The sequence below is a fragment of the Solanum verrucosum genome, unplaced genomic scaffold (assembly GCF_900185275.1).
Source record: "Solanum verrucosum unplaced genomic scaffold, falcon-dt-bn FXZP01000015.1, whole genome shotgun sequence".
Lineage (NCBI taxonomy): Eukaryota > Viridiplantae > Streptophyta > Magnoliopsida > Solanales > Solanaceae > Solanum > Solanum verrucosum.
This window is the reverse complement of record NW_026020070.1, coordinates 1590912-1605215: the sequence shown is the minus strand read 5'-3', so window position 1 is coordinate 1605215 and position 14304 is coordinate 1590912. Positions and strand designations below refer to the sequence as shown.

Sequence of the window (14304 nt, the reverse complement as noted above, 5' to 3'; positions counted from 1 at the left end):
TCATGATTGTCTATTTATGTGAAAGTTCCTGTGAAAATGGGGATGAGGGGAATGGTTTGAGGTAAGAGTAAGAGGGTAAGGGAAGTGATTGAAATGGCAATAATGAGCGCCTGATGAGTGAATGATAGGGATAAAGGTTGGAATTCCAAGGCAGATATAGACATTTGGGGTATCTAGAGAGATGATTTGATTTTCCCGAGTATTTTTGTTTTAAAACAATGTGGAAAACAAGGGGTGAACCAATTTCTTTTGTTTCGGATGACATCCAGAATTCTCTATTATATTTAGTTAATACAATGAGGGAGAGTGCAAACCTGATATGTTATAGGAAATGGAGGGTAATATCATTAGACATAAGCTTTAAAGTTCCCTGCAACGGAAAGTGTATTCCTAGTACAGTTTAAGAGTGAGTTAGTGGATATATTAAGCACGTAACACCAATCCAATCCCACCTTCCGGATTTGTTGAGAGTGAATACATATATTGGTAAATGAGACACAGTGAGACCCATTTTTTCACAAACTGCTCTCGACCCAAGGCTTTGGTGCATATGTCTAGCACCTGGTCCTCAGTTTTGCAAAAAGTCATGAAAATATAACATTTTTCAATATTGTCTCTAAGGAAGTGATTAAGCTCGTCAATGTATTTGGTCCATTTGTGTTACACTGAATTTTTTTCCATGTTTACCGCACTAGTGTTATCACATTTGATAAGAATACAACTAAGTTAATTCATAAGTTCTAGGGTTGATTTTTGATCCAAAGAAGTTTGGCACAACATGAGGCAGCTGCAGTATTTAGCTTTAGTCGTAGGCAAAGCAACTGGGCTTTGTTTTCTTGTAGCCCACGACACAAGTAAGGTCCTAGAAAGTGAGTCACTCCTGATGTTCTTTTTTTGTCCACCAAATATCATGCGTAATCTGCATCTGCAAAGTCAACCAGTTCAAATGAGTACATGTTGGGTACCAGAAAACCTGGTTCCAAGTTCCTTTGAGGTATCACAAAATACTTTTGATAGCCTTTAAGTGGGATTCCTTTGGACATGAATGGAAGCGTGCCCAAAGTCCAACACTAAAAATGAAGTCGAGTCTACTAGTTGTAAGATATAGAAGAGATCCGATTATTCCTCTATCATTGACAGGGAACATGGTGCATCCTTATCGAGCTTGGTAGTAGTTGCAGTTAGGGTGTTATTCGTATTTAGCTTCATTCATGTCAAACTTCATTAGTAGCCTCATTGATGTACTTCTGTTTATGAATTGATGTCCCGGATGAGGACTGTTTGATCTGAAAACCTGAGAAAAAGTTAACCTCTCCATCATGCTAATTTTGAATTCACTACTCATGAGTTGGAAAACGCCAAACCAAGGTTTAGCATATGTACCTCCACAAATGATTTCATCGACATAAACCTGAACTATGAGCACATTGGAGCCCTTCTTTTGCATAAACAATATGTTGTCAATCTTGTCTCTCAAGTACTCGTGTGTGAGAAGAAAACATGATAGCATATCGTGCCATGCTTGTAGGGCCTACTTCAATCCGTACAAGACTTTTATTGAATAAATCCATTCAGGAAGGCACTCTTGACATCCATTTGATAGAGTTTGAATTCCATGTGAGCTACAAAGGCTATTAGCATTTGTAAGGCTTTCATTTGGGCTAATGGGGAAAATGTCTCATCGTAGTTTATCCCTTCTTCTTTATTGTATCCTTGAACCACTAAACTATCTTTGTACGTTCTTATTTTTAAGGAAGATAATCACTTGATTGAGAAAGATGTGTAGGTTGATTTGGATGAGATAGGTATGACACATCACTCAAGAGATGAAATTGGTAGATCCGACCATGAGGAACCTAATCCTCAAACTGTGCACACACAAGGCATGGAACAAGCTTTTACCTCCTCCGCTTTGAACTCTCATTTGTTCTCATAAATCCATGTGGAATAGTTTAAAGGGTTTTGATGTGATTATCATCCCTTTATGTTTGAAAGTTGATCTCACATGTTTGCCTCATGCGCATGCTCCACATACATGATCTTCATTAAACCTTCGAGTTGGCAACCCTGTCACATCAGTTCCTTGGATATCAGTTTGTTAATGAGTGAGATGCTTGCATGTCCCAATCTTTTGTCCCATAGTAGTGAGTTATCGGTGATTGCACCTAACCTTTAGAGTAATTGTTCTTTGGGACCCAAAAATGTCAACTTTGTATATGTTTTTGTATCTCTTACCCAGGAGGACCAGTTTTCTAGAGCTAGCACTAATCACTCGACACACGGTTGAGGTGAATAGTACATTGTTCCCTTGTCACACATTTGGGACACATTCAAGAGATTGTGTTGCAGTCCTTCAACTTAGTATACATTATCTATTGCTTGAGAGGGTGTAGCTCCCATTTTACCAATTCCTAGAATTTCTTCATTCTTTCTGTTTCAAAAGGCATCATTTTCGCCTTGGAAATTGTTTACTGAGAGGAGGTTCTCCTAGTTTCCAGTGATGTATATAAAGCATGTGATGGCTACATACCACTGCTTTTATTTCCCTCTCACTAGTTCTTGCTCAATAATTTAGAGGTTAGATTTGGGTTCCCAGATCCACTTGGGTCCCTGTATATGAGTGAAAGGATGAATCAACTTTCTTCTGGCCTATTTGGGTAAGAGTTTATGGTTGGGAACCACTTTTAGAGTTCCTTTACCATTCTTCCTTTTTTCAGAAGGATGAGATTGTTTTTAATGGACATATTTTCTTTTTGCACATGTGGTTCTAAAAACTAGGTTGATTAGAGTGAGTGCAAAACATATCACTGTGGTTTTCCTTAGATTTTACAGAATTCTTATTGAATCCTATTCCATGTGTAGTTGAGGATTGACTATTTTGGAGATTATTGAGAATTATAGAGAATTTTTTCCATTTTGTAGTCTGCTCTAATTCTATCTTAGTCATTTAAAGTTTCTTAAGAAGGGGCTTCATTCCTTTTAGACATGGAATTTAGAGTGTTTCCTTATTTTTAACAATTTCCTCCCGAGCCATGTGAACATTGTTTTAAACATTTTTCTCTTTTCTGGAGGTATTTAAGCCATTAATTTTGTCTTCAAGATTTGATTTTGATTTTCAAGACCCCTATTTTCTTCTTTTAAAAATGCCTACTCTTCTAGCACTTGTTCCTTTCAGCACAAGTTGAGTGATATGCATCCATAAGTACAGAATAAGGATTCTAATTTTATCTTTTAGATAAATATGAAGATTTCCCTACATTTTAAGAAAACTTACCTTAGATTGCTTGTCGTCATCTTCTTCCTCTGAATATATCTCTGCCATTAATGCCATGATTGTTTCCTGTGACTGAAATGTATTCCCTTTATCAATCAGATTCCGTGACTTCCATCAATGCGAGAAAGTCATATTTGTATGTCTCTTCTATTATGATTAGAGATTGGTTTTCAAATCCTCCCTCCTCAGATTCTTCTCTAAATAAATATCTCATAGCAGCAAATGTCTTCTTTACAAAAATATCTACCTCTTGATTAGTCATTCTACGATTTGTAGGAATGTACTGATCATTCCCGGCCTCCTTTAGTTTTTCTGGATTATTTTTCTTGCACTCCAAGGACCAAAAAGGACGAAACTTGATGAAGTGATATGGAATTCCACACTTGTGACATAGGTGATCTTGTAAGTCTTTATCAATCATCTTCTTAAAGTTTTTCCGTTGATTCATCTGAACTGTCTCCAGCATTCTTGAGAAGCTCTTAGACATTAGGGCAATGTTCTCATCCTCGTAGTTATCTTGTGTTGTTGCCTTGAGAACTAGATTCTTCTCTTTTCTCTTGCCGCCTGTTTCCTTTTCTTGATTCTTCTTCTTTAGTTCATAGGTCATGATATTTCCAGTGAACTCATCCATCATCAAGGTATCCAGATTACGTACTTTCGTAATGGCTTCGACTCTGCTTTCCCAAGATTCAGGAAGAACACTCAAAAGTTTTCTGACTACTTTTCCAGTAGGGATCACTTCTCCTAGTGAGTAGATTTCATTTATGATTATCGTGAACCTGGTTTGCATATCCTAAAATGTTTCACCTTTCAATATTCTGAACCGCTCGTACTGTCTGTTTAAGTTATCAATTTTGGATTATTTTTTTACCTAACTTGTTCCCTCATGAGCTATTTGCAGAGTTTCCCTTATAACTTTTGCATCTAGGTATGATGAAATTCAATTGTACTCCTATCAAAATCTTCTTTGCTTTCACATTTTCTGATTTGCCAATTTACCGTCAACATCACACTCCCTTAACCTTTGGTACTTGAGTTGTTCCATTTTTCATAGGAATGGTGGGACCATCTAGAATAACTCCCCATAGATATGAATTGTATGCTATCAAATGGTACATCATTCTATTTTTCACCCATCCATAGTATTTTTCGTTGAATAGTGTGAGTCGTGTTTGTGATGCTCCTTCATATGCAATAGGTGGTGCAACTATTGATCCTTTTCAAGTTGTGAACCTTTTAGATGAAAAGACCTGCTCTAATACCAATTGGAGAAACCAGACCACCTACACAAGAACCAGGTTCTTGTTGGATTAATTGAAATAAATAGTAATAAACTAAATAGATATTTATCATGAAAACCTCTTTGATCAAGGGAAGAAAAAACATGGCCTATAACTCATAGGATTTCACCAATCAACTACAGATTACAACTCTATAATGAAAGGGACTAACTCTAGTACCTCACCTCAACAATTCACTCAAACTGTTTAATGATTAACTATAATCCTATATTCTACTCTTGAATAGCCAAACCAACTTCTTGTTACAAAACTACATTTGCTTTCACAACTAGAACAATTATCTCTAAACAATGATTCTGAGTTGAAATAACACAAACTAAGCTTTAGAAAGAAAATCTAACTTTAGTTCTTTTTTCTTCTACTGTCTTTCACTTTCAGCGCCGCAAACTAAGCTTTAGAAAGAAAACCTAACTCTAGTTCTTCTTTCTTCTTTCATCTTGCTCTTTAAGTATCGCACATGCTCTTGCTACAAAATATTCTTGGTTTGTGAATATGCAAAAAGTTGTGATCCTCATGTTTCAATTGTCCTTTTAATAGGAGTGTATGAAACCCTAGTTGAGTACTACAAGGAAAGTAGTTTCCTTCGTGGGTAACTTCTTGACTTGTAAGGATTCCCCTGCCGTTTAGAAGTGTCATCTATTTAAGTCCTACAAGGAAAGCAGTTTTCTTTGTGGGTAATTTCTTTCCGTATAAGGATTTCTCTTCCTTTTAGAAGTGTCTTCTATTCTTGCTTCGCTTTTCTTTACTTTGTTTATTTATTCCAGTTTGTGAACCTGGTTCACTTTATCATTATCAAAATATGTTCAAAAATTTGTCATGTCATCACTTCCCCCATTGTAAATAATCTTAATCCTTATTGATAATTTATATCCGGCAATAATATATATAATTTACAACTTCTAGTGCAAATTTATTTTTGTACAACACTAGTTTTCAGCTTGTGACTTTGCAGTATAATATTTATAAGTTGAGCTTCCAGAGTGAAAACTACTAGTTGCTCTATCCCATAAAATACTAACTCTATGGTCTACAATTTGTTAATATTTAAGTTCAAAATTCCTTCCAGATTGATCATAATTAATATTTGAAGTTCACATTGAAATCAAATATGTCTATTTTTCAACTTTGCGCAACTGTGATAGAAAATTCATATCTCAAAGTAAGAGTGTCAAAATCACGAGTTTCTTATTTCATTAGAAAAAAATTCAAGAATTACAACTTATGTAAAAAAAAAGCATGGCAAAAGGCTTTATGGATTGGTACAAATATTGCTTTAGAGTCAGCCTACAATTCTTCCTTGCTCGTCTCTTCAACTTTGCATGTCAATGGTATAAAATTCATAATCATAGTAGGAGTACCAAAATCACAAAGTTCTTATTCCAAAGGAAATTAAAGAACAGCTCACAGTTTTGCCTTCCTAGGCTCTTGAGCTTTGTGCGTCTGTGGCAGAAAATTCATAACTTAGAGTAGAAGTGCCAAACTCATGAGACACTTGTTCAATAGAAAAAAAAGGACTCCAAGAAATAGAATATATATAAAAATCACATCCATAAGAATTTAGGATTGATACAAATATTGCTTCGAAGTTGGATCACAACTATGTCGTGTTTGGCTCTTTGTAACACACAGTTGTGGTGTCCAAATTGTGAATTTGTTGATTCCTTTATTTTTTGTAACTAGACTCGGAGGTATACAAGATATTGATAACTGACAATAAACTTTACTCTAGATTTTCTTGAATTAATTTCTTAAGTTGATTGCACATCTTGCCAATTTTGTACTCCCCCTCCCCCCCTCCCGATTGTATGTGTCTTGAATTTGGTGTGTCCAAATTATGAGTCATTTGATCCTTCTCAGTTGAGGCTTTTGAAAGCAACAACTTGGTGTTGCACTTTCTACCTTCATTGTGGCTTTGGTTGATACAATTTGTTGCTTTAATTTTCATTGCGACATTGGCGAGATACCACTTGGAGAATCCACCTTGTTTGCGGTATTGGCGAAGACGACTTGGAGCATCCTTGTTAAATCATCGTGGGGTCTTTGGAAACTAGGAATATCTCATATTTTTTTGATTTTTTTTATCAGAGATACAAAGTACTCTATTTTCTTGCTTTGGTTATAACTTATATAGAACACGAAGCATCTCCTTATTTTCTATTTTGGTGTGGAATAACTCTTTCTTCCAACTTGGAAAATAATTTCATTGAGAATCCTTTTCGCGGCTTGACAGAAGGATACATGGTGTGTACTTTTTTTTCCAGAGAAGTACATACTGTGTATCCTTTGAACTCTGGCATAGATGTACAAGGAGCATCCTTCAATCTTCGTAGATTTTCAACTCGGCACAACTTCACTAAAATATTTATCTCTCGATGCAAGAGCAATGATATTGGAATCCACTTCATTTTGTAGAACCTAGTCTTCAAAGTGTGTGGCATATATAAAAAAAAACTCAGATCCAAATAACTTAAGGATCGGCTATAATAAAAAAAAATATGTTGATCAAGATTACTGTCGTATTGACTTTCCATCTTTGGGCGCTATTTCCATGAAATTAATATCCCGAGCTAGAAGTGTTTCAAATTCTCGAACACTGAAATTTACAATTTCTTATATCCTCAGCGATTTGTATCATATAAAAAATTCGTAGATGAATTCCTCGTTGGTTAATCAAAATAAATTTCTAACCTAATTTCTAAATCATAGGGGTTGGCTTTGCAACTTTGTGTGCTCTCATAAAAAAATTATATCTCAAGCTAGGAGCTTTAAAATTGAGAGATTATTAATCCAAAGGAAAGTTCTACAACGTATAGCTAAATTATTATAGGGTGAACCAGAATAAATTTCTGAAGTTACTTTTCAAATGGAGGCAGTCCATTTGGCGATGGGGGAGACCCTTTGGCAAAGTGCCCACCTGAACGGCGAGCCCCGACTTGGCTCGCCCAAATATCCAACAGCTTGGCCAAGGGGGGGCTATCCACTAGGCGATGGTGGCTCCACTTGTCCAACTGCCAAGTCACTTAGGCGATAGAACTTCACTTAGCCAATTGGATCAAGGAGAAATGTTTTCCCTCAAATTTTCTAGAAACTATAGGATCTTTACGCTACCATGGCTTATTACCCCCACACACTTAGCCCTAGTTTAGCCTACTAAATTTCCGGGGTGTTACAATCAGATCCGAAGGAAGTAGATGTCCTTTGACATTTACTACGCCTCTGAATCTCTTTATTAAGTACATTCTCCTTTGGTTCTTTCCAAGGTCTTTTAGACCCTTCACTAAACTACTCAAGTCTAATTTTGCAGTCCACAGTCTTAGGTCCTATTTTGATCCTTTTTGGGATAGGAACTTGGACTTTGGCTAGACACTCCCACACTTTAAAATATTTCAAGTTAGATTTCCTTCCTTTCCATTTCTCAAATGGAATAGATTGTGTCCTGAACAAATAAAACCTTTTATTGCTTTCTTTCTGAATAGATAAAACTTTTTGTTGTTCCCTTTTGCTGTAAGAATAGCTTCTTCAAACAAGTTTTGTGGTAATACAAAACTTATAAGTAATGCAACCATCATTTTCTTCAAAGATTGTTTTTTTTTCGTTCTGCAACTCCATTAGATTGAGGTGAATATGACAGTAGTTTGATGGATAATCCCACTTTCCGAACATATTTCTGCAAAATGAGATTTATACTCTCTATCCCTATCACTTTTTATCTTTTTCCCAACTGCTTTTCAACTTCAAAATTCTATTGCCGAGACGTTTCTATTACTTCATCCTTACCATTCAGCAAATAGACATAACCGTTTCTAATGCAATTGTCAATAAAAGTTATGAGATACTTTTTCCCACCAAGAGATGGCATAATGTCAGTGGAATAAAAAAGAGGAACATATGGTTAGATTTGTATTGAAGCACTTGGAACATCTCTTCATCACTGCTGGACATAGAGGGATCAATCATCCCAATTTCCTCATACCAGCTACACCTGCAAGAACAGAGTATCAAAACTTAGGTTAAAGAAAGGGATATCGAGAGGAAGATAAAAAGTAAGTTCCACCGAAGAGCTTAGCTGAAACAAGGAAGAAAATGATGGAAGAAATTTTGAATATTTATTCAAAAATGAAAAGCAAGAATGAGTAAAGTTATTGATTATGTAGAACACAACAAGTGCTAGAAGTGAGGTAAACAAGGAAGCCATTACCTCAGGAAGAGCTACAAAGAGGAACATAAGTTGCTAATTAGGAATCCCTAGAGATAAGGAAACATGCTTTAATCTATTTGTGTTATGTGGATTGTGGACGGGCAAATCTGGGTCGTTGCTCCTGTACTGTTTGATTTTGAATAAAGCCCAAAATTTGATAAAAAAGAACCACCACAAGATTGTGTTGACATCATATCACAAATGTCTGTGTAAATCAACTCAAGGGGTTAAAATTTCTTTCAACAAATTTATAAGAATGCTTAGCATACTTAGATTCAACACAAACTTGACATTTTTATTTATTGCACTCAAAATTAGACAGAACTTCTAAGATGATTAGTTTTCCTTTCAAGGTTTTGTAATTGACATGTCCCAAGTGTTCGTGTCACAAACAGTTTGACTCAAGCAAGTAAGAACAAATAAAATTGTTGAGTTTGAAAAGATTCAAACTTACTATATACAATGAGGCATGTCAATGAGGTGAGCAACGAGGATAGAGTCGAACTTACTATATAAAAATATTATTTATCATTCTAATAAAGAATTTATAATGTTAACAATTATGCATAGGTAAAGAATCTAGAAGAAAAGATTGCTCTTAAATTTATCATCAAGTTAATTTAAGAAAGATAATTATAAAAAGGGGGCGATTTCTAGAGTGGTAGATACTTTTTTAAATTAGTTTGAAAATCCAAGAATAATAATAAAAAAAACTTTACCTAAAAAAACAACAAAAACACCCCGGAAAAAGTAAAAATTAAATAGCACATAGATATAACACCCCATAACAAGTAACAACTAAATAGCATATATATATATATATATATATAGGAGCCAAATGAGCAAAAACATAATGAAAAAAACATAGACAAAAACAATACACTAAGCCAGTATGCACATTAGCAACTCAAACTAAGGAAGTTATTTTCAAGCCAGCACAATAAAGCATCTTAAAACTAGTTCTTTTCTCCTTCTAGAAAGACAAATTAGGAAGCGTGATCGTTGGAAAACTTATTGCCAATGGGATTGAAGTAAAAACATGTATAAATGCATATTTCCCCATAAATTCAAGGTTTGATTAGCTATTAAGCGAAAAAGTGCTTTTAATAAGGAGATAATTTGTGTCTAAGTCGCGTTCTTTCTCTTCAACAATTATCATTCATCTAGATGTGTTCAGAGAGCTATCTACTTCTATTATACAAGAAAATGTTGCTTTAACCCATGGCAATTGCTAATATTACAGGTTCAGTGAACTATCAACTCAAAATCTTCTTTTCTTCAATCTGAAGCCATTAAATTGTTCTTTATGCCTCAGTCTATAATTACCACCTTCTTGCTCTTTGACATTTCTCATTTCCCTAAGTCCTCCTTACCTTTCGCCATAATTACTTCTTTCTCTACTGTGATGCTCAGGAGATCCACTAGTGTGTATCGGCCCATCAAAGTACCCAACACCATCAGCCCTCTCATGATGATCTAAAATCTCAACTCTCGGCCTATTGGTTGTAGTAAATACCTGATCAGGTGGACTTCTTCAGCTAGAAAGAGACCTTGGATTCTCGTACTCCTGTACACCATCCACATCCCTCATATCATTCAGACGTCAAGCAGTATAAGATGGAGGGTCACACCTCTGAGGAGCTTTTGTTTCATTATTAATAGAAGTTCGTGAAGAAGACCTCATTCTATCTTCCATATACATAGCCGGAGACCTGTGTTGAGATAAATCTTGACGACCATTCAATCCTTCTGTCAGTCTCCTGGGAGGAAGGGACCAAGTACAGGATCTAACAGGAGATTTCGATCACATTCGAGGGAAACCGCTTCTTTGCATCGCAGTAAACTCTGTATCACCCTGAGAGAAACTACTATCAAGTCCATCGTGCATAGAATGCTGGTAACTGTAAACAAGACTACTAATATCAGCTGGAAAGTCTCTATTAAACTGCTCACTATGCCGAACACCAACATACGCAAAGCCATCTTCACCAGTGCATCTTCTTGGGCTGATATTCCTGGGAGCTCTACGAAGCATTTGAGTGCCTATCATGGCAACATCTTCTCTTCCACCGAGGGACTGTCGACGTGCAGGTGGATGTCGTGATGAAGGCAAGTCATCATTTAATGGCTTCCTTCTCCTATTAATACCAAAGGCAGCACCATCATAGTCATTACGTTCATTTGCAGACTCCCAAGCAGGAGTTGTACGTTTATGTCTAAAGGGATAATCAGCTACACTTCCATAGCTTTCAAAATCACACCTAGAATACCGGCCCTAGCCCTATCCCCAACCCCTATCTCTTCCATGCATGAAGCTCCCCCCTAACCTACCAAATGTACGGTCCTGAAACCTATCTCGAGCAAATTTGGGACCATAAACATAGATTTCATCTCTGGAAAAAGCACAGTAATAAAAAGTCAAGAGTTGAGTAGCATTATAAAAAATAACTACAAATCAAACAGAATAAAAAAAATCACCTATTCCTTTGTAGATGGAATTTCTTCTCCTCCATATAAGAATACCTCTCTCTTCCACTTCTTGAAGGCAGCTAACTACCCGTTGCAAGTTTGAAGACAGAAAAATTATAATTTTTTCAGCTTTGTCATCACAGGCTTTCATAAAGTCATCATGAGACTCAAGAGTGTGAAGTGGCACATTGTAACCTTTTTCTTCATCAGTGAAGAAAAGAGAATAATGAACATTTTAACTTGAAGATTCCTTATTTTTTCCTGAATCCACCCCCTCAGCCATTGGGTCTTCTGCAATTGACTGCACCAATGGTTCTCGGATCTCACCATCTTCATATATGTCATCCTCTCTGGCGCACCCCACATTATCAGTGTCAGCACGTCCCTCAAAAGCATCAAAAGCATAACATTCTTCCTCTGTACTTATTTTTTCGCCATCATTTGTCAACCCCTCAAATACATGATGAAATAGAGTAATATTAAAGAACTAAGCAAGTATTACATAGTTAGACCAATTTTCAATAGCAAATAAGAACTAAGCAAGTATTACATAGTTAGACCAATTTTCAATAGCAAATAAGAAATCAAATTGAGACCTCTTCGTTCTTGGAAACTGGCATGATTCCATAATCACCTAAAGCTAAAGCTTTTCTTTCCATCTCGAGATGATATCAATCAAGCACAACCAAGTCGTAGAACACAACTCAATCATAAGATCACACTCCTCTAGTAGCACCCTGCAACCAGATATGGGAAAATATCAAATACAATACGAAAGAAGAGAAACAGAACAATCATACTCGCAAAAAATAAACATAAAAGAAACAAAACAAATATTGTATCTAACAATGCAGTACAATTGTTAGCGACCCTTTCGAAAGGATACTACCACTTAAACAAGAAATCTATGTAAATACCTGCGACATTTAAAAGAGATTAACTATGGCCATATTGATTATAATTTAGTAGAGGGATTCGGTTCAAAAAGAAAAAAAAGGAATAGTTAAGGATGTGCATCCTGCCGATTTAAACATTTATTTGATGTCAAATTGATATTGCGCAAAATTTTAACTTATGGCGGACAAACCCTTCCATAATAATCTAAGCAAATAGCTTCCGAGATTTTCATGCATATATTATCCTCACACTTAAGAATGATATAAAAAGAATATTACCAACTTCCGAGTACCAAATTTAGCCGGTTCATGCTTCACACAAACATCCAAACCAAAAGTAAATTTAGTATATTAAAAAACTTGGGTTTAAACACCCCCAAAAAGAACAAAACATATAGTCACACTTATATTACAACCCATAGTGACATGATCAAATCGGCCTTCAAAGCTTATGTAAATGTACAACACATAGATCATGTACAAGTCCCAAGGTTTATACAAAATATACATGCCTATATGCATATGTGATCTTCCTTAAGGCTCTCAAAATCTCCATCTCCAATGGCCAGCTTCATGCCTCCTCGCGATCATTCCCTACAATAGAAACAACTATCGCTAAGCATATAGCTTAGTGGTGTAAAACTATAGGTTCTGAGCCCTCAGATTCACAAAGCTACCTTTCTCAAGTCATAGGCAACACAATTGAAACATAACAAATAAATCAAGTACACCATATATAAAGAGTATCAAGTTTGATATTTAGAGATCCAAATGTCAAGAATACTCATAGCATCATTTTCCAAGAAATTCAACAACAAGGCTCACCCAATATATACATCATGTCGACACGCCAATCACAAACAGGTATCAAGAAGGGTCGATGCTCTATATCAAGAAGGGTCAAAGCCCAATAATCAAGAGAACTAAGAACCATATTAAAAATGGCTTTCTAGTTTGTATTTAAAATGGGCAACTTTAATTCTTAAGATGGACTAAAAATCCAGAGTCAAGATGGCAAATGATCCAAATCAAGAGGCATGTCAATAGTGACAAAGTCACAGCCACAAGAAGGACAAGGTCCCAACAAGAGCACTAAGTGATCCAACAATCCGTACAAGTGGGCGAGTTACACAAATGTCTTTAATGTCTAAAAGGGTACCAACACGACAATGCAAAGTGACAAGGGGTAACCAAGGTAACAAGATAAACTTTCAGATATACTAGCAGGTAAAAAGAGTACAAGTACAAGTTTATACACAAACGTCAATGTTTAGCTTAGAAACAGTACAACACAACTTCAAGAGTTTAAATCGTAGACCAACCAACGTATCAAGGTCCTCAACTTCTTCACGAGTATATACAACCTTAAGATAAAATTAAATAACTTCTTTAATTCCTAGTAGATCAATAATGTTGATGTAAAACAGGATTATCCTTACAAGTAAGCTTTGCCTATACAAATACGACTATGCTCCCAAAACAGTGATTCTGTCCAGTCTAGTACATCATGTCGCAACTTAGATTTGAAAAGGAAAAAGGCAAAACTGGACTTTATATCATTCATGAAAGATGTTGGTACATCTCTTAAGGTTGCAAATAACCAAGAATCATCGCAAAATATATTCTGTAAAAAAAGATATATTTGAAACGCTAACAGTTGTTCATACAGGATTTCAAATTCTGAAATCTGGACAGAACTTGTCCTATGTTATGTCCCATATTTTGAATCCATAACAACTAAATTAGAGTTTTACATAAACATAAGAGTTGTAGGTATACAAATTCTCTTTCCAAATCATATGTATTCACTGTAAACGAAGTCCTAGAGATCGAGATATGCATAAAATACCAAACACTACCCAGCTCAGAAACAGATTTTATCACTTACCAAAGAGAAGGGTGTGTCTCGAATTCCAGCCAAAAGGACCAAGTTTTTCTCTTATGATTTTGAAGAACAAATGGTTAGATAATGTTCTAAGGTTCTTAGACTTCAGGGGAAACGAATTTCACTAGAGGAGGTGTCAAAATATAGTATCAAGAGTGATGTTTATCACATGAACAGCTGTCTCCAAAAGGTGGCTGCCCAAAAAAGAGGCTGGCTGCCCAAAATGCATACATATATACCTATATGTATAACCCTCACCTCCCTTTCATATTATACATAAT

The 14304-nt window shown here is 35.8% G+C and overlaps 1 pseudogene; it reads right to left on the bottom strand.

Annotated features, from left to right (window-relative positions):
- Window positions 1-10034: 10034 nt before the first annotated feature.
- Window positions 10035-11901, bottom strand: LOC125823866 (uncharacterized; annotated as a pseudogene).
- Window positions 11902-14304: the final 2403 nt, after the last annotated feature.